This window comes from Rhinatrema bivittatum, chromosome 8 (assembly GCF_901001135.1).
Source record: "Rhinatrema bivittatum chromosome 8, aRhiBiv1.1, whole genome shotgun sequence".
Taxonomy (NCBI): domain Eukaryota; kingdom Metazoa; phylum Chordata; class Amphibia; order Gymnophiona; family Rhinatrematidae; genus Rhinatrema; species Rhinatrema bivittatum.
Window position 1 is genome coordinate 49,992,027 of NC_042622.1, and position 27,738 is coordinate 50,019,764.

Consider the following 27,738-nt stretch of genomic DNA (forward strand, 5'->3'; position numbering starts at 1 on the left):
TAAATCCTAGTATCGCCTTAGGAATGAAATGCAAAAAAAAAAAAAAAAAAAGCAAAAAACAACATGAAACGAGGAAGCTTAATGCTTATGTTTGTTGTAACTAAGAAGCCTACGATCTGGACAGTGTTTTTCCTAGGCCCGCTGCTTGAAAACATTAGTCATCCTTGTTAGCGCCCAGTGAAAGGAAGGGTCAGATGGAGTAAGGAGGGGGTCACCAGAAGACATCACATGTTGATAATAAACTCACTGTCCTTCTCAGTCACTAGGATCTACACTCAGATTAAGCCAAAAAAAAAAAAATCAAAGGGGTTGTTGTGTCCTCTGAAAAGCTTCGTTCGCTGGCCCTGGGTTGTATCTCCAGTTCATGTGGCTCTCTCAGCAATCTGCTTCTTCAGCTCTTCAGCGCCTAGCTAGCTTATCCGCCAGTTATGTTGAAATCCTCAGCCTTCTTAGTGTGATTTGGGGGTTTTTTTTTATATTATACACCGCTTTGGGTGTTCTCTTTGGAAACTGGGAAAGCGGTTCTTAAGATTGATAAATAAATATAAAAAAGAGACGACACAGCCAGCTTTAGCTAATTTAGGGCGAGACCCAGCACTGGCCTTGGGTTGGAGCCTTGTAATCTCCATTTGAGAACACAGGCTTGGAGCCACCGTAGCATAGCCTTCACCTATTCTTACGCTGCCTTCTCCCTTTGCGCTCTGCTCGGGTCTCTCTTTTTCCTGCATCCCTCTTGTGTTTCCTCAGTGCTTGTCTACTTTTTTTTTTTTTGCTTTCTCCCTTCCTGCACCGTACTTTCACATCGATTCCTCCTCTGTGATTGCCAAGCCCCCCCCTATCCATATCTCCACCTTCAAACTCTTCCTTCTCCCTGAAGGACAGGAACACAGACAGACAGAGTCCTTCTGTCTCTCTGAGCATGTCCCAGACTGGGGGAACCCTTCTCGCCTGACGCTGGCACAGACTGAGGACGTACTTCTTCCTAACATTAGCATAGCCTGAGGGGATCCCCGGTACAAACTTAACTTTCCATTCAGGTCAACACAGGCAGACTGAGTCAGATTTGGTTTTGCTCCACTTTCTAAAGGCTTGTAGCTCCAATTTCCCCACAAAAACAAAGTCGAATGGCATATCCCATGTTCTGTAGGATGGAGGCCTAAACCCAGGACAAGCTCAGGTTGTGCTTGCTGATGAGGAGTCATCGGCAATCCCTACAATACATCCTGGATGCTGGCACTGTCTGAAGAAGTCCTGCAAGAATCACTGTCATCGTCTGATAATTAGTTCAGGTTAAATACCCCTACTCTGAGCCTCTTTAGCAAATACTGAGGGATTGCCTGTCCTTGTATGATAATAACTATAAACTTACAGGAGGGAAGGGGATGATAGGATGACTGATATGAAAGAGCTTTGAATGCGTATGAACCAGAAAGATAAAAGTACAAGTCCAGAGAATAGACTTCATCTTACAATGCTGCTAGAACCGTAGCGTGCCTATGGCCAACAGGACCACAGCCATAGGCGCTGCTACCAAAAGCCACCAAGGCGAGCTGTGTGGCCGGCGGGTCCTCAGCAGAAGAAAAAGCAGCGTAAAAATCAATAGCGTGGTCAGTGAGGCCTTAGTAAGTGGAAAAGCAGCGTGGCCTCGCTGGAAATGCTGCTGATTCTGGCGGGGCCACGCTGCTTCTCCACTTACTAAGGCAATGCTTACGATGCTGTTGATTTCGGCGGGGCTGCACTGCTTTGGAGGAGGAGGAGCGCACCCTGCCGGAAGTTGTTCCCTTGGCCACAGGGGTTGAAGAAGGAGACTGTTGCTGCCTACTAAGTCAAGGGAAGTGAATGAGAAGGAACATGTGTGCTTGTATGTGGGAGAGTGAGAGTGAGAGTGAAACTGTGTGCTTGTATGTGGGAGAGTGAGAGAGCATGTGTGCTTTTGTGTGGGAGAGTGGGAAAGTGAGAGAGCATGTGTGTGGGAGATTGAGAGAGAGCATGTGTGTATGTGTGTGGGAAAGTGAGAAATAGCATGTGTGCATGTATGTGGTGGAGTGAGATAAAGCATGTATGTGTATGAGAGGGAGCATGTGTGTGCACAACTACCCCAGTTATTCTGCTTACTAATCCATGACAATTTCAGGGCATCTGGAAATCAAAAGTTCCAAGGTATGGATAATGGGGAATTTTTTAAAATCCTTATTTTAATTGTTGGGTGTTATTTGATATGCCTGTTTCGAGATATTTTATTGGTGTTTGGAAGATTTTTATATGAGTTTTTAATTATTGAATGTCATTCTATTCATTAATTGTTTTTAATTATTCTTTTTATTGGTATGGTTTTGTTTTATGAGGAATGGCAATTGTTCCGTTTTTTACATTGTTGCAGTGCATATAGAATTTGGCTTGTTGTGGTTTTCAGTTCAGTTTTTGTCTGTAGATTTCCTTTTATACTGTATGGGTTCTTTATTCTGTTTTTGAGGGTCTATCAGTGTTTTGCATGTGTGACTGAAGTGAGTTATTCCATTAGTGAGTAGTTTCTATGTAGCTTGGATTGTTCTGTTTTCCTAATAGGGGGATTATTACTATTTTAGGCCTATTTTTATAGTGTTAACTTTCATAGGTAGGGTTGTTGCTGTTTGAGAGGCTCTCTGAGGGTCATGCCCATGCCCAAGATGCATTACAGTAGGCCTATTACCATATAGGTTCCAAGTATCCCTTCCTTTTTTGCAGGGTTTTCTGGCTGGCACCTCAGCAGTGCATGTAAATATAATATACATATTGTAAGTGATATTTTTACCTCAGATTGCTGTGCTTTGAATGTTCTTTTTCATGTAAAATATATTATAAATGCCTAATTTTTAATTGTGTGAGGGGGGTGTGATGGGGTAGGGGGTGCAAAGCTGTAAAGTTTTCCTAGGGCACCTTGCACTGGCCATGGGCATTGCTGTGCAAACATTGAACAGATTCTCCCAGCTCCTGGTGTCATGTATTGTGTAATGGGTGAGGGTGCAGTTTTTCACTTGGCCATAGGTGCCAGATTGCGTGGCTGCAGCTCTGGATGCTGCCATGACACATCTCACACACTGTAAGCAAGAGGTCATTCAGGGGCTTGTCTGCTTTTTAGGATAAAGGGAGAGGACTTGCAGAAGGGGGACAATGGATTTTAGGAGGGAAGAACATGCGTGCAGATACTCTACCCATTAAACCTTCCTACAGTAGGAGTTATCTATTGCTCAAGCAAGGAGGAAGCCCCTCGAAAGGCTCGAAAGGGGTCTGATCAGGCTCTACAGCCTTGTTCCTAACCAAATTGCAGTTGCTTTTCACCACAGCTGATCCAGGTACAACCTGGAAATAATAACAATATATTGCTCCTTCCTTCAGGCAGCAGATTTGGTAAACTGCCCCGCACTTAAGTGGCTTCATGCATGAATCTAGGTAAGCGCTGTTTTCAGAATATTTGCATTCATTTAGACAGGAAGGTGCTGTACAAAGTTAAATGTTTGTATATTAATGACTCCTAATGAGATATTCTCATACTAATGAATCCCAATGAAACAGCTTCATCATTAAAGATAGGGCCTCAGGCGTTCCTGGGGTGAGAGGATCTATAAAGCTCAACTGATTGGTTTCCTTTCCCACACGTTTTGAGAATGTGGCCAGAATGATATAGCAAAAGTGGGAATCTTTCAAATAGATTATAAACCTGAGAAGAGATAGGATTACAAAGGTTTCTGGGATTTTAGTTCCAATGAAATCACCATGCCCGTGTATCTATCTGGCCTCTCTATGTGTCCCCCAAACCATTCATCCAGAGTGCCCCTTGACCCCCAGCTCACACTTTCATTAGGGATGTGCATTCAACGGAAATGCAGGGAAAGTTTAACAAAAATGAAATGAAAGAAAAATAAATGAAATAACGTTCATTTCCATTTGTTTTGTTAAAAAAAAAGAAAAAAAAAAAAGGCCATCACTGCCTTAAACAAAACACCCACTCTCGATCCTCCCTCGATCCTCCCAACCTCTCCAATGGCCCCTTCTCCTCCCTTATTGAAAACGTCCTCAGACAGCAGAAACAGCCTCTGTTCACTCTTTCCCTGCAGCTGCCACTATTGAAAATGGTGCTGGCAGACTGAGGCTGGCATCATTGTCAAGTTTTGCTCTACAAAATGGTGCCAACCAGAGTCAAGCGCAGGACAGGACCATTTAGTATGGCAACTCCCTCCTTATCTTCCCAACATTTATCCCCTTTTGCAACATTCACCTCCTCTGGTACTGCCCAGGCAAGTCACCTTCCTTACCTCCTTTTGCCTTCTCCTCCCTCCCCCTAATCAGCACCTGAGTCCTGAGTCCCAGAGAGCTGCAGCCCATCCCTTTCTGCCCCCAGGCAAAAGGTAGTACTTGTGGTGGGGGAGAATGACAAGACCAGAGGAGCTGGATTAGGGAGCCGAGTAGTTCTCTCTGCTTCAGCCTTACCCACTCCCTGCCTGGGAGGGGAGAGGAAGGGAAGGGGAAACAACAGGAGGGGAGGGGCTGGATTGGCTTGCAGAATAGCTCTTCTCTGCACAGTGGTTCAGCCTCTCCCCTTCCCCTCCTGTTCCTTGCCCCACCCATACCCTGGTAATAAGAAAGCTGAAACCTAGCAACTCAGGTCTTATCAGAAGTATAATAATACCAACCAGGCAAATCCAAAATACAAATATATAAACACAGATCCTATGCGAACAAATAGCCACTATCCAACGTTTGAACACGCATTGGCAAGTCAGTCGGTGTGCCCTAGTTGAAACGGGCCACCCGGTCTTCTACATCATTTGCAGATTGTACGATTGTTACGATTTACTTTTAAATGCATTCAAAAACAATTTAAAAATAGACTGTTACAATCCGCAAATGATGTAGAAGACGGGGTGGTCCGTTTCAACTAGGGCACACTGACTGACTTGCCGATGCGTGTTGAAACGTTGGATAGTGGTTATTTGTTCACATAGGATCTGTGTTTATATATTTGTATTTTGGATTTGTCTTGTTGGTATTATTATTGATTTTTGGCACTTCCTGGTTCCCATTTGGTGTTTTGGATCTTATCAGAAGTATAGACATAAAGCCAGTCAAACCACTTAAAATGCATACAATTTAAAACAGAAAAATAAACAAAGCCGTGGCTGTTTATTTTTTTGCACAAGAAAAATGTGAAGACAAAGTGTTTGGCTCTTTGAGTCTGTGTGGCTTTCTGGGCCTATTCTTTTGCAGTCACTGCTGCTGCTCTTTGACGCTGGTGCCCTAAGTGTCAGCCTAGTTCGCCTAAGCCGGCCCTGAGCATTTGAAAGCTGCCCTGCCATTGGTTAGTGCCTGTAGGCACCAGCTGACTCCATTTCTGGCCCTCTTTCCTAGATGGAAAAAAACCAGTCTGTAATGTTTAATGAGGTACTTATTACACAGAAATTCACATAAGGAATGTTGTCATGACCATGTGCAGACTTCACTGCCAAAGAGGGAAACTAGAGATCATGAAATGCTCACAGTCTTCTTGTTTCTTTTTGCATTCAGGTGCCAAAAGAAAGGGTGTTTTTTTGTTTTTGTTGTTTTGTTTTGTTTGTTTTTTTGCTTTCTCTGCTGCCCAAGTGTGAGTATGATGTCAAGATTAGCATAAGGCTCTCTTAAAGTTCTATGAGTACCCTAGGCTCTGCACAGCAGAGCTATAAAGATCAGGCCCAGGGCTCATTTAAGTTCAATGTGATTCTTGGAGTTGTGCCCTCTCCTCCCCCACCAAGCAGGCAGTTTCCTGCAATAGCAATCCAAAAGAGTGACTAACGCACAGCAGCCTGCAGTCCCTGTCAAAGGACACAATGTGCTTCACGTGCAGCAAACCAGATCAGATCAGTCCACGGCAGAGGCCATGCATTTGGGTCATGAAAACGCGCACACCCGTAACGCAGCGTCTAGGCGGAAAAAGAGGAAATGTCCCCCAATAATCCATCCCCTCCTCACCCCCCTTATCACACAATCCCCGTTTTCGCAGAAAAAAAAAAAAACCAAAAGCCTGGCACCAACTGCTACCAGCCGTAAATTATATCCCCCGGATAAGACTTCAGATCTGATTAGCTTTAATAAGGCTGGAAAGCCACACGCTTCTTCTCTTTTAATTTGCAGTTCATTTGCTTTGCTCATGAAAACAGATGCTGCCACTTGGGGTGCACATTTTTTTGTCTTCTGTTTTCGTCCTTCTGCTGCCCAAAGATGCTCACAGCAGGGCCCCAGCCAGGCTGCAGACTAGGGAAGACTGAGAGAAGTAGAGACAGTGGAGCGAGGAAAGCTTCTGATCACTCCGAATCCCTGCCACCATCTCAGAAATTACACACAGGATTAGAAAACCTGAGGAGGTTTGCCACGATAATGGAAGCAAGTCTCAAAGAGACAGTCCGGCTGTAAAACCCGTGGGGACTTTCTACTCACAGACCTCGTAGCTAATTTTCAGAGTGAAGGTATGAACCTGCTTGCTCTTTAAACGTTGCCCATGGGTGCAAGCAGACTTTTTTTTTTATTGAAAAAAGCATGCATAAAGTGGAAAATGTGACCCTGTTTTCTAATTCCTCCCCACAATTCAGCTAAATCCACTATGGAACCCTGTGCACACTTATAGCTGGTTTGAGTGAGAGCAATTTGCATAACCTTTTATTATGTGAAAGCATAACTGCATTCAGGGAAAGACGAGAAGACCAGGAGAGGAGCACAGTGAGGCATAAGCTCTGCCAACCAAACTGGGGCAAACCTTATCCTACAGCTAATGTAGCCATAGGCCACATTACATTTATAGAATCTCCGGGGGAGCGTAAAGGGTGTGAAAATCTGTGGGAGAAAGTTTTCTCCACACGCATGCCAACACGCGTTTGACTGCTGGAAAATCAGTTTGGAGCTAAGTCAGTTCTTCCAACGATTGTAGATGTTGTAAGTTTGTTTGACAGGGTTCTCTATTATGGCTCTGATACAACTCTTCAGAGCTGGCATGAGGTATCTGCCACCATAGGACACGCCAACCAGTCCGCAAGCAAACTTTATAGTGGAGAAAAAAGGTCAAACAGGTAGTGTAAGGATGGTTTGCAATGGTGGATCCAAAACACTGAAAACCGCTAAAATAAGACTTAGTTTTCCACCTCTATAACCTCAGCATTCCTGGGCTCAGAATACCAGGGCAGGCCTAGAATGAAGAGCAGCACCTCCAGACTGAATTACAAGGAGGTGGAGTGGCAAATAAGTTATGAGAGCATAATTCACTAAGGAAGGACGCCAAAAAAATCATCAAATAAGGAAGGCCAGTGGATGGAAGTTGTTTGAGTTTTCGTCATTACTTTGCCTGTTTAGCCTCGTCATATGGACTTCTGTAACATGACAAATGAGTATCAGTTCTGGTATTACACTGCTTTGATTTTCTAAATAAGAATACAAAGTTTTAAGAGGTAATGCCAGCACCATCCACTAAAATAACATTTTCAAAAATATTTTTTTTTCCTTTAAAAGATGAGATCTCAAAGTATTACACAAAAACGATGGTAGAAAAGGACCAAATGGATCATCTGGTCTGCCCAGCAAGCTGAAGGTAGTAACTATCACTCTGGTCAGGTTACTCCCATATTTCTCTTAAAGGTAGTAACTGTTCCTCTGTGCAGTTATCCCCAAAATCTTATGATACCCATAAAGACTTCAACTAGTAACATTTTTTACCGGGTGATGGGCTTTCTTGAAAATTCAGTGTTGCTTGTCGCGCTTTGCTCATGGACTTGGCCGCAGAAGTAGTCTTGTGTTTTTTTTCCCTTAGGTCTGTATATCAGTTCCCCAGACCGTTGTTGTCTGTATCCAATTCCTCTTTTCCCCCTGCTTTTGAAGCAGGGAGCAATGTTTCAGTTGCATTTAAAACATCAAGGCTTCTTGGTTACGGGTAGTAATCTTCATGCTTTCTGCTAAGGGTGGTAAGTGCCACACCAGCAAGTCACCCCCATGTTCACGTTCTTCATTTCCTTCAGGACTTGGACGTAGAAGCAGTCCTGTGCTTTTTCCCTTATGTATTCTTTTCTCAGGGTAGTTGGGGAGATGAAATCTTATCTCTCCATAAAAAAAAAAGCTCTCATTCATTTTCCGTGCGCTGCACGTATCACCACTGCCTACTTTTGGAACCCTGCGATTGTAGTCCCTAGGTTTGACCATTAGGTGTTGCCATCAAGCAATGGCAAGGACTTGCTCTCTCCCTCCCAATGTATTTGTTTATTTTAAACTTATAGCACACTTACATCAGAGCAAACATGAAAAGTGGATTACAATAAAAACAGATACAGTTACAACATTAAAACATATTAAACAGACAAAAACGCAAAAGCCTGCCCTTAGATCCCACAAACTTCCTGAAATAAATGTGCCGGAAGCTTCTTCCAGGGGCTGTGAATGTTGCCTCCATCGCGTTCCCAACCCTGGATGTCCTGGGGAATGGAGGCCCGACCCAGGAATTGAACTCAGATTCTCTGCATGGCAGAACTTCCTCCCAAACGTAGTTCCCCTCTTACCCCTCTCTTTCCACCTCCGTGGACATCACCGTCGTCCCTCCAGTACCTTCAGCAGACAACCTTAGGTTCATCTTTGATTCCACTCTCTCCTTTGCAGGCATCCAAAACATAGATAAAATATATTTCTTTCTCTCTAACAGCAGCAAAACCTGTCACTTGCTTTCTGAATACCACAACCCTTATCCACTTTCTCCTCCGCTCCCAGACTACTAAAACCTGATCCTTACTGGTCCCCTCAAAATCCTCTGACAATCTGTTCAGATTCAGCTGCACAACTTATCTTCTTTCAATGCCATCAGAAACCAATTCTGCTGCCCCGCTGCCTCCCTTTACCAGACCTTGGATCCAGTGCTTATTAATCCCCATCCTCACTGCTGATGTACATCCTTCCGCTCTGAGTGCACTGACTGACCCTGCACTACCAGGTCCCGCATTGTCCCTGCCCCTTCCAGGCTTCTGTGCGGGAGGACATGGAAACTGTGGGGCCTGTGAGCTTGGGGCCATGGGCTGACTGTGTGTCCATGCTCATTACTTAAAGTGCAGCTGGAGTCCCCACGTTTATGTGATTGGCAGGCAGGGGACTGAACACTGGAGGTCCATGAGTAGCAAAGGAACAATCGGACATCAGAGGTCCAATGGAGAGAAATGGGGACAATGAGGATGGCACGGGAGATCCTGGCAGGGGCAGGAATGTCTGTCTGTGGGGTGGTGGCAAGCTGGAAATGTGCTGTCCCCAGAGTTTTGCCACTCTAGGCACAAGCCTAATTGGCCTGTGTACAAATCCAGGCCTGAATGTCATTATAACCATGCAAACCCTGTTCTCAAGTCACTATATTGGCTCCCCATTCACTTCTGCATACAGCTGAGACTTCTTACCTACATGTATCGTTATGTTACAGCTCCACATTACTTCCCATCCTTTATCTGTTCAGAGGGTAAGCTTTTCTTATCCGCCCCCTTCTCAACTCCCATCCTTCCTGCGCTATATGCCTGGAACAAACTCCTCTATGGGAGGGGGGGGGGGGGTGTCATGCCACCTGTGAGTATAGTCAAAGCCTACATTTTAGAGGTTAGAGGTTGCTTTTACCTCTTAAACTCTGGCTCCTCCTCATCCCAGCCGTGTCTATTTTAACCATGCTACTGTAATAAATACATTTCCAGCAAAATCTTACTTTTCTTGTCCATGAGAATTGGTGGAAAACGTGTGTGTGTTAGATAATAGGTCCATAATGTAAGTGAATGCAAACATGTGGATTTCATTAAAACAAGACTGCAATTAGAAAAACAGTAGAATCTATGCTCATTTCTAAAGAATTCACCAGATGTCTGTGCACTATGCAAAGGGACAGTGTCTCCAAAGAAGGAATGGGGTTGATAAACCACCAACTGGCCCACCTAACACAGACACATGCCACCGCAATCCATGGCCACTGGCAGTAGACAGTGGGTCAGGATTTACTGATTCAAAGGGATCAGATGCCAAGCATCCCATGTGCACTGTGAGTAAACACTCTGTAGGCATGCATCCCTAGAGCTTCGGAAAGAAGGGAGGGGCTGTGTTCAGAATACTTGCCTGTAAAACCCTGTAACACAAAGACCTGTTCTCCTATACTTCTCTTCTCCCAGCAGAGCTGTTCTGTTTACCCTCAGAAGCCAACGCTCACAAGGCAGAGTCAAAATAAAAGGCATGTGCCAGTGAAAGAAGCCATTCTGTTGCTTGGGCTAAGCGAGTTCCATTAAATACGCCGGGAACAAAAAGGAAGGGTCTCCAGCTGATACAGAGAACCAGAGCCAAGATTCGCACACAAAAAAAAGCACTTGACGGCGTTCTAAATCACCACCAAATATTCTGTCCATCACAGAGGCCGAAAACCACCCCACACATATAAATGAAATCAATTTATTTCTGACAGCAGCAACAATGTGAAAGGGAAATTTGCAGTTAAAAGGCACAGAGTTATGTTACACCTATTTTCCAAACGTTCTGAGCACCGCAGTGACTCTGCAAGACGTCCTTAGGCACAAAAAAATTAAAACAAAAAAAACCAGAACTTCTAGTTGTCTTATGCATGAAGACCTGTAGGTCACGCCTGCACATTTTACTGGGAAGAAGCACTCCTGTTTTTGTACACAGAGTTATGGATCAGTGAAAAATAGGAATATGGAGGCAAACTGTGGTTTTTCCCTAGGCTGGCATGATCGGATGATAAGATACCCATTGTCTTATGTCAGCTACCTGCCTGCAGCTGCTTGGGAAAACAGTGCATCCTGAAACCTATCAGTGTTTATAAAGAGAGAATTTTTAATCAGTAAAAAGCAAAGAAAAAAATAATTGCAGAACACCATGGCACCATGCTTTGGGTATTTGCAGAGTGATTTTTGGCACCAGCTGCGGTGTGTGATCATGGCACCTGAATTCTGACGTCCACACACAGCACCTCCTATAGAATGCCTAGGGTCACTTCAAGAAAAAGCTGACTTGTTCTGCACTTCCTACCCACCACACGCTCATCTTCCAGAGCTAATGGCAGAAGTATGCAGGGACTCAGTCCAAGATATTCCTGGCTCACTTTAGCCTCCAATCTAATGTAAATTATCCCTCTAAAAAAAAAAAAAATGCACCAGCTCACAAGTAAACATGGGAAATGCAGCAATCGGTGTACAGGGGAGGCCCTCTGGTTTTTATGCCCTATTTGGAATTCCTAAATCTTATTATTAAGACCCTACATTCTTTAGTCAACTTCTATATTTTCTTTTCTGGTCAGGCCAGAATCATGGAGTTGTGTTCTCGTTACTTGTAGTCTGCAAAGATGCTCTTTAAAATACATCTCACATGTTTTTATTTGAATCCTAAACCACAATGTCATTATATTATAGCTTCTCTTTTTTTTTTTTTATTGTGCACAGTGCTAAAGAACTGATTCAAGCCTCCCTCTGGGAGTACACCATTGTCTTTGTTGTTAAACAGTATTATTTCAAACCAGCTTCTGCAAAACTGCTGGAGAGATTATATTCACCCTCTAACCTCAGTCTATGAGGGCTTGCAAAGGAGAAGCAGTCCTGAAAAATCCCAACTCACCAATCCCGCTGAGCTATCCTAGAACCTGACCCCTGTCTAGGAAACAAATGTTCTCTTTTTTTTCTTGCATGGATACTATACCTAGTCAGCTGTAAATGAGAAACTGGTCGGCACTCTGTTTCCCAACACCAGACTTGGAGATCCTCACAGTTTTTCTGTGTTCATAGGGTGTTGGATAGCCAACAATTTAGCTTCTGAAAAGGTCATGCCTCTGAGTTTTTATTGTCCTCCTTATTGGATTCTTTGTACAATAGTCTTGATAAGGGTATTAGTGGGGTCTTAGTCCACTTGGACATCTCTGCTGTCTTTTTTGACAGGATGTGGCATGATTTGCTAAGTCATCGATTGTGGACGATAGGCTATTGAGAGAAAGTGTTATCCTGGTTTAGGTCGTATCTTCAAGACAGAAGCCACCAGGTATGATTAGGTGAAGTATGCTTTACATGGCATTACCTGGAATCTGATGTTCCTCAAGGGTTATCCCTTTCTTCAGTACTGTTTAACATATACATTGCCCCTTTGGGTTTGGTTTTTAAAGAACTGGGTTTGTTGTACTTTTCATATGCTGACATCATTCAGTTTTTTATCCCTTGTGCTAATGACGATACTTTTCCTAACGTCCTACTTGAAACAGCAATGTTAAGAATCAAGAACTGGCTAAATGAACATGATCTGATGTTGAACCTTCACAAAACAAAACTGTTGTGGGTTGGTAAGCATGCACTGGATCAGACCTGGACTTCATTATCATGTTATAATAATGAGTTGCCTCTATTACAGGAGGTGACGATTCTCGGGGTGCTGTTAGACTTCTCTCCAACAGTGAGGCCTCACATTCAACAGGTTGCATGAGCAGCTTTATATAAATTAAAGCTATTAAGACCATTTCAGTTTTTACTTGATAAAGGTCTCTTTCGAACTGGATTGCAATCCTTGGTATTAGGACATCTAGATTACTGTGACAATTTGTGAGTGGCTTTGCTCAACAACGTGATACAAGTTTTACAGTTGGTTCAGGGTATTAAGTGGAGTGGGACCACATGATCATATTATCCCTGTTCTGAAGGACTGATTTAGGATTTTGCTGCCCCTAGGCACTTTTGATGCTTTCATACCCCTGCCTCCTGTAAGTGTCTGTTACAGGGTAACAGAGGGCTGTTCTCTGCAGAGCTGGAAGGCAGAAAATCTTAGCCAGCCTGCTGCTCCTAAATGTTTGCTACCCAAGGTACAAACATAGTGGGTGCCTATTGACAAATCCAGGGCTCTTTTGATAGACTTACATTGTCTTCCCATCATATGGCATGCAAAGTTCAAGTTGCGAATGCTCACCCGCAAGTTGATGTATGGAGATTGTGCCAGTTCTTTGTGTAAAAAACTGCATGAGTATAGTTCTGGGCGATTCTCATGATCAACTGACACATGTTTATCAGCAATTCTCTCCCCTCAAGAGTATAGGCTTCAACGAACTCAAGCAAAGGCTTTTTTCACTGCTTCAACATTTCTTTGGAATAGTCTTCCAGCAAACATTCGAGAGCGAAGAGAAATTAAGATCTTTAGGAAGTTTAAGATGTTGTATTTTAAAGAAATTTTGAATGCAAACCTGTAATAACAGGTATTTTAATGTGAGATGCAAGTGTCTGTTTTATAATAATATGTTTGTATAACTGTTACCCACAATGATAATTTTATTAAAAGATGTGGACTATAAGACTTTTAAATAAATAACATAAATCAGGAAAGGAATAGGGAAGTTGACTAGAGGTGGGAGAAATTGGCTAGTAACCATGAAATCTGAATTCAAATCCTCCTCCTGCCACTCGCTGTGACCTTTGACAAGTCACTTTGTCTCCTTGTGCCTGAGGTACCCACTTAGAGGGCAATTCGCCCCACCGGGGGCTGAAATATTTCCCAAATATCCACTGTTGTAAAATGGGATATTTAACCACTTGTTCAGTGCATTTTCAAACACGCCAACAAATATTCAGAAAGGCCAGAAGAAAGATCTTTGGAGTGCTCTCTGTTGACTGTATTCCGCTTGGGGTCCGCTGCCCCAGACATGCAGCTTTCATTCACCTCCCCAAGGCCTTTACCAGAAATATCTTGACGTCAGCTCAGAGCAGGAGTAAGTTCAACCAGCCTTCCATTTGCCAATGCACCTCCCCACTATTCCCTATGGAAAAAAAAAGTTATTTTTCTTTTCCTTCCTTGGAAAATCATGGAAGCTGGACCATGTCATACCGTTTCCTTTCACTCTGTACAGTTCCATTGGAACAAAATTAGGAAAGAGTCTCAGGAAAAAGTTGGGAAAAAAAGTCCTGTTTGAAGCCGATTCTTGATGTTTTTGAAGCACACACACCCCATTCATTTCTCTTTCTCAAAATCACTCTTACAAGTATTCATTATTGGGTCCTACCCTGTACACCAGCACTCATACCATTAAGCCTAGAAGAGTCACCAAATGCCAGAAGAGTCACCAAATGCCAGAAGAAAAAAATAAATGTATTAATTAGACAAATAGAAAAAAATATAAACATGGAATATGAAGATGCCGATTACTGGGCTGCACCCAACGAGTGCCTAAGTATTAGTCTGGAGAAAAAAGTCTCCCTCTAGCAGCAGAAACAGATCTTCCCTAAGACATGGCAGGAGGAAACCCCCCTCCCCCAGTAGTCCCTGTCCTAATACCAGTCCTGGAGGACAAGCTGTGGGAAAGCAGATGGACATTGGGTAGGTATTGGCAGCTCGCTGTGGCTAAGCTGCTGTCTGCCATGCGTGACCCTCAGGCTGTGAGCATGTGCATGTGATGTCTGCATTTTTATTTTGTGCTGAGCCACCCCTTATGGTGGTGCATTACTAGCATTTCAAGGGCTCAGGTCTGCTTGTGATGCCCAGGCCAGTCTGTGAGTCTCCCTACGCTCTTTCATGATTCCAAACACTAGAGAAGCGTGAATGGCAACAGTCACCCTTTGAGATGTGTCCATTTGTTTGCAGGTGGCAAGGTTACCTCTATAAAGTAAATGAAGTGTAACCCTTTTCAGTCTACTGTTAGCGGGAGCTGTGTAGGGTATTGTTGCCTAGAAGGCACTATGGCAGCCAATATTTATGAGGGCCATGTTGTAGAAGATGGCAGGATGCTTGAAGAAGTGAGATGTATGAAGGCAGAGACCCCTTCTGTTTCCTTACTGCTAGGGATCCTGGGTAAGTGATGTGGTGATGGAACCCTTATGTGAGACAGATGAGGATCCAGGGACCAGGGGCAGCTCAAGGCAACCTGCTGCCTGAGGCAAGGATCAAGATGGTGCCCCTCCTCCAACAGCCAAAAAGCATATACTCAAAAGATTTCTTTATTCTCTGATTTATTAAACCACCTTTCACTTTACTCCAGAACTCAAGTCCAGTAAATAACATGATAAATTATATTTAAAAAACCCCAAAAACAACAAATAGCAAACATACAAAAAAAGATATATCAAATTGTGATCCGCCTCAAAAAGGTTATGCATGAGTGCGGAATAGAAGTTCTTAAAAATAAATAAAACAATATTACCCCAAAACATAATACAGTGCCTTGCAAAACTATTCACACCCATGTGCATTTTTCATATTCTGCCATCAAAAAAAATATTCAAGAAGAAATTTGTTTCACTGATCTACATAACATATTTTATACTTTCATCGTTAAAAAACAATTATAGTACAAAGTAATTTAGAATAAAAATCCAGGGCAATGTGCTCTGTTATATGCCATATGTATCGATTAGCATCGAGACTAAAAACATCAAACAGTATAACCAAGAAATATAAATCATGAATCATAGTAACAAAAAAATGCTAATAAAAAGAATATTTCAAAACATATGATAATGAGAACATCCAAAATAATTAAAACATGTTATAAATTTTCCAAAACACCAAATAAAACATATACCCATACTTACACCACTCCCTCTCTCTCACATATACACAGGTTCTATCTCACTCCCTCACACACACATTCTCATGTGTGACATACTCATATGTATGTGTTACACAGCCTCTCACACACGCACACACATTTATACGTTCATTCTTTCACACATATACAGGCTCTCACTCATGCACACACAAACCCATGCTCTCAGGGCTTCCACATATCTTTTGATCACGTTAGGGTGGGATCTACTGCAACCCCACCGGGCCTCTCTTTGGGCAGTAGCAGGACAGGTGAAGCTAGTGATGTCTACAGCATCCGTCCAGCGCATCCTACCCAAAGGCCAACACTGCTCACTCACCAGCCACTGTCACCCCTCCCTCTCCCAGATCAGCCTCTCTTGCTCTCACTAGCCACTGTCACCCCTCCCTGCAGATCAGTCTTTTTTTCTGTCACCCCTCCCTGCAGATCAGTCTCTTGCTATCACCAGTCACTGTCACCCCTCCCCCAGACCAGTCTCTCTCTTCAGTCACTGTGTCAACCCTGCCTCCATACTAGTCTCTTTCTCCTCTCTCTTCAGTTATTGCCACTCCCCCCAGACCAGTCTCTCTTACCGGTCACTATCACCCCCTCCCCCAGACCAATCTCTCTCTCACCAGTCAGTCACCCCTTCTCCCCAGACCAGTCTCTCTCACCAGTCACTCCCTTCTCCCCAGACCAGTCTCTCTCGTTCTCCAGCCACTGTGTCATCCCCTGCCCCATATCAGTCTCTTTCTCCTTTCTCTCTAAAGCTATTATCACTCCTCCCTACCCTTCCCCTTCCCCTCCCAAAACCAGGGTCCTCTCACTCTCCTCTCCAGGAGCGGGAAGGAGCCAGAGCGCTATTTGGCTAAATTCAGAGCAGAGGCTCCAGTGGGAGTTTATCACCAGCTCACCCCAGCGCTGCTACTGAAGAGCGGGACCTGTAGACCAATACCTTGCTTATACTAGGTCTCCTGCTGTGCTCCCTCAGCCTCCGGGCCCTGTGTGCTACTTCCCTGCCTGCCGTTCTGCCGCTGCCTTGGCTTTCCTGTCCAGTTGTATGGTCGTGGTCCTGCCTCCCTCTCTGTGCTCTTCCTCAGGCCCCCCACTGAGCCGCTGTGCTGAACAACAGAGGGAAAACCGAAGCTGACCAATGAAAAGCTGCCCACCAATTTTTTAAAAATAATAATGCAGCTGTAGCCTTAACCATTTTTTTTTATTTACATGATACCCCGCGGGACAGGCACCGTAAATGGCACCAGCGTAATTTGAGCAGTGCAAAGCATCAAGGCAAGGACACTCACACCTTAGCTTCAGCCTTGCAGCGTGCTTAGTAAAGCGGTGCAGCACGAGCCAGAATAAAGAGGTGAGCCTGCGCGCCACAGTGACGTGGGATGCTCACGCTGCACCTCTCTATTTTTAAATGTGTGCTGCTCTTGCAACGCGAGGCACTGAGGTGAGGCAGATGCTGCACTGGCATTTTGGGGGAGCATGTTCTGCCGTCTCAAAATTCTGCCACCTGAAGTGGCCACCTCAACCTGCCTCATTTTAGAGCCACCCTTGCCAGTGCCTAGTGTCTCTAGCCTTGCTGACCTGTGTGGAAGGGGGTTGTGAGATTATCAGGCCAGGACAGCAGCACAGGGATTAAGGATTTCATGATGATTTGTTCGGGAAAAGCGTGAGGTTTGTGTTCTGTGAATGCTGTCCCCTCGAGGAAAGCTTTAAGTGCAGAAGAAATAGTGTAGAGAGGATTGAGTGGGATTTTTCATTTCGACACTTGAATGCGAGCAATTCCTCATACCCTGCCATTTGCTAAGGCATTGACAGTTTACTTTCTTACTGCAATGAACCATTTTTTTGTATATGTGTGAATGCTGGGGTTTCCCCATTGATTCCTATGGAGCCAGGATGAAAACTGTTTCAGAGAGCATGCAAATGAGGCGATCTGGAGAATGAAGCATGGGCAGGCTTTTTTTTTTTTTTTCTTATCCCTAGATCATGTTGACATGACTTCCTGAGCATGCTCAGCGTGGTTTCCTCACTTTTACTTCACTCAAGTGACTTTGCATGTCCAAAAAAGAATAGTCAGGTTGATGCAAGCAGAAACATAATGGCAGAAAAAGACCATTACGGCCTATCTAGTCTGCCCATCCACATCAACTATTCAGTTTTACAATCCCTACCACTCCCTCCCAGACCCTTTGTGTTTATTCCATGCTTTCTTGAATTCAGATACTTCCTTGTCTCCACTACCTATGCAGGGAGGTTGTTCCCTGCATCCTCCACTCTCTCTGTAAAGAAATATTTTGTTAGATTACTCTTGAGTCTACTCTCTTTCACCCTGATTCCATGACCCCTCATTCTAGAGCCTACTTTCCTTTCAAAAAGGCTTACCTCCTCTGTATGGAAACCTTGGAGGATTTAAATGTCCCTATCCTATCCCACCTTTCCTCTAGGGTATACATGTTTAGATCTTTAAGTTTGTCTCCTTATTCTTTAGAACAAAAGATGACAAAGGGAAAGATAGCAGCTAAAGCCTTCTGTGGTTTCATTGTCAGCCTAAGTAGTCTCTGCTTTGAGTAGCATTGTTTTCATTCACCAGCTGGCCTCCATAGCTATTTTCCTCACCCTCTTTTCTGGCAACAAAATGGGTTAGTTGACCCCTTTTAGACTGTAAGATCTTCTGGGCAAGCATTTTTAATTCATTACATAGGGCTCTAGTTTTGGATGGTAATTTAAATAAAAGATATGGAGGCTCAAGTGCCCAACATATTGCCCCAGCAGGCTAAGACATTTTACACAATCCAGCAACACCTCCTCACCACATGGCTACACTCACGGCACAGAGATAAGCAACATTCACAAGTTTTGATTTGCAAAAGTCCACAGCTCTGCTGGTATTTGGAAGCTGACGAGTCCAACCTTAGACCCTTTGCAGATTGTTGCTTCCTAAGCTTCAGAAACTGTCTTGCAGTTTTCTTTCACCAGCTTGATGGTTCCATTGTACATAGGCACCAGTTCTGTGGGTGCTTGAGCAGAAGTGAGATTTTCTTGCCTAAATGGGAAGTACAGGCATGAGCCCACAGTCACAGCAGTAGGAAAAAACCCTGGAAAAAATGTTTTTCTTTTTTCCTGGGGCCTCCCAGTTCCATCCTACCAGCCTTTGCACAATAGGCCAAGGTGGCCTGTCCTGCCTGTGTAGTCAGGGATCAAGCAGTGAGTAAGGGCTGGTCAAACCAGCAGGTTTTTTTGTTTGTTTGTTTTTCCACCTCTCCTTTCCCAGGAAAGACACATAGTTTGGAAGCAGCTCGGTTAGCAGAGAAGATGGAGCAAGTGATCCATGTCCTTGCTACATGGCAGCAACAATTACAGAACACCCTGTACACACAAATGGATCAGCAGCACGCCTTGCCAGAGCAGGTGGTGCAGCAGCACAAGCTGTGCAAACTGCTGTAACCAGTCCACCTCCCATGTCACTGACACTACTCAAGATAACCCCAGAAGAAGACCCCAAAGGTTCCCCAAAAAACTTTGAACATGCAGTATGACTGACAGACTGGCCAGAGGACAGGTGGGCTACCTATCTGGGGAATTTACTCACCAAGAGTAGTCAAGATGCCTTCCAAACCGCCAATCCGGAAGGGAGGGCCACATACCAGGAAGTCAAGGCTGCTATTCTAGAGAGTAGAACTCACCCCAGAAGCCTACTGACAGTGATTTCAGTAGAGAGTTCTGCTAGCTGGAGAATACCCAAGGAACTTATTCCACAGACTTAAAAATGTTGCTTGGAAGTGGTTACACCTGGAAGGGAAGACTGGGGTGGAGGTAGCCAAAACGGTTCTGCTGGAACAGTTCCTAGACAGCCTCAAACGGCTTATGTGGCCTTGGGTCTGCCGACACTCAAACCTTATGGTTGAAAAGACGCTGGAAGTTACAGAGGCCTGTTATCAGGCCCAGACCATGCCTGAGTCGCCATGGTTCCCAGAGTAGCTACTTGACCTGGGTAGAAGATGGCGGTCTTGACAACCAGTAATGCAGATCTGGCAGGACTTTTTACCTCCCCTGCAAACCTCAGCCGGACCACCATGTTTCAGCTGTGGAGAAAGGGGTCATTTTCCTGAGACTGTTCCCATGGGGAAGATGAGCCCATGGATGTTAATACTTTGACCCCACTCTTTTGTAATTTTGTGGTTGACCCCATCTAGGCAGTCTCTACTTTTGTGATTGTGGTTGAGCTGGATAGTGTTCCAACCCAGGCATTAGTGGACTCTGGGAGTGTGAAAATGCTTGTACGAAGAGAGTTACTGAAGCGAGGTCCAGACTGACAATGATGAGTAGTGACTCTGGCATGCATCCACGGGGACCAATGGCAGTATCCAACAAGCCGGGTACAACTAAAGTCCCTGCTCAGCCAAGGCCATATTGAGGTGGGAGTTCTTTCTTGGCTATCCTACCTCGTGGTGATAGGACAGGTCTGTCCAAACTTCAAAAGCATCTGGAACCAGCTCACAATGGGCTTGTCTAACTACAACAATGAAGAATTGGAGTTTCCAGGACTCTTTCCATTGGAGGATCCAGAACTGTATAATAAAGACTCTAAGACTCGTAAGTCCCAGAGACAACACCAACAGGACAAATACAGTTATGCTGCTAATTTAGAGGTAGCCAAGGAGACAGGATCAGAGCCTGAGGAAAAACAGCAACCCACCCAGAATGTTTTACCTGGCCCCTTTTAGTGGGAAAAGGGAGGTGACCTAGGGAGCTTGAGGTGGGCCCAGAAGCAAATACAGAGGGTGGACGGAAAGTTAGTCCCTGGGGCGCAGGTTACACACCCTATTGTTCCTTTTTTTATGACGAAAGGGGACCTACTTTACCAAGTCACAAACGGAAATGTAGAGGGGGAATTGATAGAACTCCTAATTCCCAAACTGTATCTCCAGAAGGTCATGCAACTAGCCCATAGCCACCTTCAAGGGGGTCACCTGGGGAGGAAAAGACCAGGAGAAAAATATTGTCACAGTTCTATTGGCTGGGCCTATATAAATCGATCCAGTTGTATTGCCGGTCCTGCCCTACCTGCCAACTCATAAAGCCTGCTGGCATACACGCGGCACCTCTCATCCCCATAATTGAAACACCTTTAAAAAGGATGGGCATGGACCTTGTGGGGGCCCCTACTCAAGGGAATAAGTACATCATGTTACAAGATATCGGAGGCAGTGCCGCTACAGAATATGAAGACCCGACGGTGGCAACTGCTCTAATCGAAGTTTTTTCATGACTTGGGCTACGCAAATCCCATTCATATCCAAGGTAATGAAACAACTCTGTGCCCTACTCGAGGTAAAAATTCTGCGTACCTCAGTATATCACTGGCAGACTGATGGCCTCGTTGAGTACTTCAATCAGATGCTGAAACAAATGTTGAGGAAGTTTGTAGATGAAGATAGCAAGAACTGAGATGCATTGCTACCCTATGTGCTGTTTGCAATTTGTGAAGTGCCACAGAGCTTGATGGAGTTTTCCCCTTTTGAGTTACTGTATGGGAGGAGACTGATAGAAATCTTGGACACAGCTCATGAGTCTTGGAAATATGAAGACAACCCCAGGCAGAACCTCACTGACCAAGTTCTCTGAGTGCAGCATCGCCTACAGAAGACTGGGGAAGTGGCCTGCCTGTGCCTAGAGAAGACCTAGGCTACCCAAGCCCGAGGTTCACAGTCTAAAGAGTATTCCAGCGTACTTGTCTTCCTCCCATCTTCAGAAAGCAAGTTGTTAGCCCATTGGTAAGGACCCTATGAAGTTTTGGAGAAAACAGGGCCCGTGGATTACAAAATAGCCCAGCCAGATACAGGAAAGAAAGCTCAAATCTACCATATAAACCTTCTGAAGAAGTGGGTGGCACAGGAGTGCAGCGGCGCAAGAAGATGAGTTTGGTCTGAGCCCAGGCTCCTTTTGGAGAACAGCTGTCCACTGCACAGACTACTGACTTAAAGCAGCTGGTAGAGCGAAATAAGGAAATTTTCTCAAACTTGCAAAGCTGTACCCACCTGGTGCAGCATGACATCATTATGCTTCCTGGAGTTGTTGTATGGCAACAACCCTATTGGATTCTTGAGGCTAGACACTGTGTCATTGGATTAGTTGCCCTCCGGCTCTTCCGTCTGCTGACCTCGGTTGACCTCCGCCTAGATTTGATCTCTGCCTGTTTACGGACTTCCTTGTCTGCTGCCTAGTTCCGACCTCTGCCTGTCCATCGACCACATCTGCACGCTGCCTGGAACTGACACTGCGTCATTGAGACCAAAGAGAAGGAGATGCTCCGGCTTGGGATTATAGAGAGGTCTAACTGTGATTGGTCCTCACCCATAGTGTTGGAGCCAAAGCCAGATGGGAGCATAAGGTTCTGCACTGATTTTAAAAAGGTCAATTAGGTCTCAAAACTCGATGCATACCCGATACCATGAGTGGATGAACTGATTGAGCATCTGGGTTTCTGCCCAGATCATCTCTACTTTGGCCCTTACAAAAGGATATTGGTAGTTACCTCTCAAATGAGAGAGAGAGAGAGAGATATGTCACTCTCTATTTATACCACTGCAACTTGGTTTAACTTGGTTTGGGGGAGGGGTAGATTTGGGGGGTTGGTTTTACCTACACAATCAGAGGTTCAAACAGCAAAGTTGACATCACTGAAGATTTTCTGTCATTTGAATCGATGAAAGGTACAAGAGGAGTTGATTTGTACATTCATTCTCAGGCCGATACAGAATGGTGCGCTCAGGCCGAGCGCACCGTTAGCCCCCATTTGGACACGCTATTATTACCCTTTATAAAGTAAGGGTAATAGCGCGTGGAAAACGCACAGCCAACCCCCCCCGGAAACTAATAGCACGCTCAACATGCAAATAGGCTCATCAACATGCAAATGCATGTTGATGAGCCTATTAGTCATGCTCGATACAGAAAGTAAAATGTGTGGCCAAGCCGCACATTTTACTCTCAGAAATTAACTCCTGCCAATTATAGAAAACCTTTCCAGGTACAACTGCAGGATTAGATGAGTTAGACCCTTACTGTGGCCTCTGGATGGATGTAACCCACACAGACAACCTGAGCAGGAGGAGATGGATACTAAGTTCAGAGGCTTGAACTGGATTGCCAATAGTGTAGAGAGAAAGGGGCAGCTTTCCTGGGTCTGGAATGGTGGGAGAAATAGAAAAATGTCTATTTTTACTAGAGATGTGAATCAGAACTGAAATCGGATCCGATTCTGGTTCCGATTCACATCTCTAATTTTTACCACTGGGCAAAATATGTGGTGGATGAGTAAGTAATCCCCATTAGGTCACAGATAAGAATACACAATTGCTTCTGTCCTTACTAAAGAAAATGTAAGACAGATACCCATGCCAGAAATGATATTTAAAAGTAAATATTCAGAGGAACTGAAACAAATCTCATTGAACATGGAAGGTGTAATAGGGAAATTGACAAACTAAAGAGTAGCAAATCACCTGGTCCAGATGGTTTACATCCCAGAGTGCTGAAAGAATTGAAAAATGAAATTGCAAAAGTTATATTGTTAATCTGTAAACTACCATTAAAATCAGATATGGTACCTGAAGATTGGAGGGTGGCCAACGTAACTTCAATTTTTAAAAAGGGCTCCAGGGGTGACCCAAGAAACAACAGACTGGTAAGCCTAATGTCAGTGCCTGGAAAAATGGTTGAAACTATTATAAAGAACAAACTTACTAAACATATAGATAGGCATAGTTTAATGGAACAAAGCCATCATGGATTTAGCCAAAGGAAGTCTTGCCTCACTAATCTGTTACAGTTTTTTGAAAACGTCAATAAGCATGTGGCCAAAGGTGAGCCAATTTATATAGTATATCTGGATTTTCAGAAAGCATTTGACAAAGTACCTCATGAGAGACTTTTGAAGAAATTAAAACGGCATGGGCTAAGAGGCAATGTTCTATTATGGATTGAAAACTGATTAAAAGATAGAAAACAGAGAGTAGGGCTAAATGGTCAATTTTCTCATTGGAGAAAGGTGAATGCTAGGAATTATTAGAAAAGGAATGGAGAATAAATCAGAGAATATCATGCTTCTGTATTGCTCCATGGTGAGATTGCACCTTGAGAATTGTGAGCAATTCTAATCACTGCATCTCAAAAAAGATATAGCAGAATTACAAAACATATAGAGAAAGGTAACCAAAATGATGAAGGAGATGAAATGATTCCCCCAAGAGGAAAGGCTAAAGAGGTTTGGGTCTCCAGTTTGGAGAAGACAGTTAAGAGGAGATATGATAGACTTACAGTGGTCCCCAACCCTGTCCTGGGGGTCCACCAGCCAGTCCGGTTTTCAGGAACTCCACACTGAATATGCATGAGAGAAAATTTGCATGTTATGAAGGCAGTGCATGCAAATTTTCTCTCATGCATATTCAGTGTGGAGTTCCTGAAAACCCGACTGGCTGGTGGGCCCCCAGGACAGGGTTGGGGACCACTGTGATAAAGGTCTATAAAATAATGAGTGGAGAGGAATGAGTAAACACAAATTGATTGTTTAGTGTTTTAAAAAGTACAAAGATAGGAGACAAGCAATGAAGTTACTAGGTAACATATTTAAAACAAATAGGAGAAAATATTTTTTTACTCAATGCATAATCAAACTCTGGGATTCATTGCTGGATGATGTAGTAAAAGCTGTTAGAGTAAGCTGGGCTTAAAAAAGGTTTGGACAAGTTCCTGGAAGAAAAGTCCAGAAACCATTAAGGTGGAAATCCACTGCTTATCCCTGGGATAAGCAGCATTTTGGGGATCAACCTTTTGGGATCCTGCCAGGATTTGTGACTTGGATTGGCCACTGTTGAAACAGGATACTGGGCTTGATGGAACTTTGGTCTGACTCAATATGTTCTTATATTATTGAAATATTTCACTGGCTGCCCTGGGTGCATCTAGAAAACTGTGTAAAGCCATAGATGGCTTTAGGTAAAATAAATACACTTTTTGCTTCCTAAACCTATTTACTTGTAAGCCTTTGTACTGCAAGCGTTTCAGCTGAACATTATGATTATATCCGCCACTGATGGAGCTGCCCTGTTGTTGCTTGGGCTGTCAGTCATTATCTGCTAAACATGAAAGAACTGCACTGTGCAAGCTGGTACTGTTATCTGGCCTTTCCCAGTGCTTTATTTTTCTGGCCACTTGTCTAAAGGGAGGTGACTGCAATTCTAGAGCAGCCCAGGACCAGTCATTTTCCTGTTCATCAGGGATACCTGTATGCTATGAGGAATTTGTGGCCAATGTAGTCCCCTTCCTTTCCTTCAGAAATGTGCGCGGGGGGGGGGGGGGTGGCGAGAGAGGTTTAGCGATTGCTGTGGAGGGGGAACTGAAAAGAGGAGAGCGAATAAGGGCAGGGTATTTTCTGCCGGCCCCCTACCCGCGGCGCGATTTCGGAGCAGGAACCTTCCCTGGCGTGGGCCGAGGCCTAAGGCGCACGCCGCACGCGGACGCCAGGCTTCCGGGAATCCGAGCAGAAGGTGTTTGTCAAAGCCGAGCCCAACCCACAGCCGCCAGGTCTTGGGAGGGACACGGGCAGGGCTGCCCGCCCGGCTCGGCCTTCTTCGACCGGGGGGAGGGGGGGAGGGGCCTGCGCCCAGATCTCACCTGCTCAGGTGAAGGCGCTCGGCGGCGCCCCCCTCTGGCCTCTTCCAGGCAGCGCAGGCGGTGGGTGCGCCCTGCCCCTGAGCCGAGGAAGGGGAGAGTCTGCGCCAAAAGCCACATCGGGGGCAGCACAGCAGCCACCTCCCTCCCCCCCTTACTAGGAATTGAGGTTTTGGTGCGTGTGGAGATGGAGGATAAACGTTCTTCAGTCCCCGCCCTGTTCTCCCCCTCTGCCCTCGCCCCCGGCTCTCCCCCTGCTTTGCAAGGCGGACCTGCACTTTGATCTTCGCTTTGGAAATGGCCAGACGCAGGCACGCACCTTCCCCCGAGTTTAAAAAAAAAATAAAATAAATCCTTAATCCTTCCCTGCACCGAGATCTGGGCGCTTGTCAGTGAAAGCAAAACGGATCCCAAGAAGGAAGCCATTTCTATTCCTGGGAGGGGATCCGTAAGGGGAAAAGTTGCATAAGTGAAAATAAAGGATCATCTGTAACACATCGCGGCAGATTTGTTACAGTCTGAAATTACACTGGATCCCTCCGAGACAGCAGAACCGGGAATTAACCCTGAACACACCCCTATTTCATCTACAGCAGCTGCACAGCTCTGAGGGCGAAAATATAGAAGCAGCTCTTAACAGGCAATCGGACCGAAAACAAAATGCAGAACATTTCTATGTTAATTATAGTATAGAATACTCTCAAGTTAGTCTCCTTTAGGGTCAGATCTAAAAGTATGAAATCTGTGTTGGGTTTTGCATATGACAAGAAGACAATACATAGCATGCGATCTAATCAGTACATACATAATACAGATGTAGAACCATACCATATACTCTTCACAAAAGGTAAACAACAGCTTTGCCCAGAAATAAATGATCAGGCTCCAGGGGACAGTGTGGAAATAAACTGTACGTAATTAAGTATCTTTACATCTAGCACGTAATTATAAGGAGAAATGAAAATGGCTAGCCCATGAAAATCTAACCACCTCGCTGTAAATTTGACTGGTCTTTTTCTTTCCTTGCTTTTGCAGTTTACAATGACAGAGCAAAGCAGTCAGGGCGCTGGTGAATTTCAAGGCATGGGAAGGGCGTTGGAGGAGGGGAGAAGGCTGCTGCCTTCCTATACACCACAGACAGAGAAGCAGACACGACAGGTAGGGGGATGCACACGAGAGTGGGAATCGAGGGTTATTAAAACCAGGACCTTACCGATGGGCTGGGGAGGGAATCCAGGCTCAGGCTGTCCAGCTGTCCAGAGTGAAGCTCATGTGGGATCAGAGGAGGAAGAGGACCAGGGCTCCTTCAGTGTCCTCCCCCTTTTCTAAATGATCAGTAAAACAATAAAATAAAAATAAATAATACCAAGAATTTAAAAAAAAATAAAATGCAACCTTCCCAGATGGAGAACTATAAAACAAAAGGATTGTGTTGCAGAATTAAAAATAAATCTGAGTTTGTTTCTCAAGTACAAAAATAAAATCAAAGCCAGCTGCAGCAAGGCAGAGAGATAGGGCAGATCTGAAAAACAAGAGAGCTGGAGCTGAGGGAGGGAGCGAGGGAGGGAGCGAGAGAGAGAGAGAGATTGCACGTCATGAGTTACTGAACCAGCCTCCCATCTGTACAAAAAAAAAAAAAAAGCCATATACTCTATGTGAAATGAACAAACCTCTGTGATCTCCACCTAGTGCCTCTGTGCAAACTGCAGCCTATTTATGGCAATTATTTTGGACTGGATGCACTAAAAATTTAGATTATTTTTTTTTAGAAAATTTTACAGCCAAAAGAAATTTGGTGATTTTGGCAAATGAAAATATTTACATTTCGTGTTAGCCTGCCCAACAAACACATGCACACATACACACGTCAGAGGTCCTGCATATTTACGAAAAAAAACACACAAACAATAAACACCCCTCTACATGGGATTTTAGACTGGCTTCCACTTGGAATCACATAAAACATGATTAGCATCATTCTAATACCCGAGCATCATTCAAACACCAAGCTACATCCAGAGTTTAAATTCTCATTGATTATTTCCCAAAGGACCCCTACTCATGAAATCATATCTTGTAATGGTGGTGGGATCCTCCCACCCAATCCTGCTGTTCTTGGGGGTTGAGGGAAGGGAAGGCTCTTCACATAATCGGGCTTCTTGGGTCCCCCAGCCCAATCCTGCCCCTGGCTGCAAAATGCCATCACAAAGATCAGCACAGCCGTCCCACAAAATCTGAGCATGCTGGCGCATGGTGCACGTTAATATTTACTGGAGCAAATCTCCAGACAGCTCCGTCTGAATTTAAGCTCTGGGGAGCTCAAGCCCCACCCCCCAATTATTTCATGCACCCCCCCATCCCCATCCCCTGAATTTCCAGCCATCTCTCCAGTGATCCCTCTCCCCCAATCAAGCTGTGACAGCTCGGGAATAGGAAGATGAGACAAAAGTAGTATCAAGTGTGGTTGCACCCAGAAAGTGAGTGCTCCCTTACTGCTG

General features: G+C 44.6%; 1 protein-coding gene across 3 annotated transcripts in view; it reads right to left on the reverse strand.

The window, feature by feature from the left end:
• EPB41L1 (erythrocyte membrane protein band 4.1 like 1) overlaps positions 1-26,778 on the reverse strand; it is a 297,891-nt gene extending 271,113 nt beyond the window's left edge. For all 3 annotated transcript variants that reach the window (XM_029611762.1, XM_029611761.1, XM_029611759.1), the window contains exon 1: positions 26,454-26,778. The gene's annotated coding sequence lies outside the window, so the exon portion shown is untranslated. The remainder of the gene's footprint in view (positions 1-26,453) is intronic.
• Between the last annotated feature and the right edge of the window lie 960 nt (positions 26,779-27,738).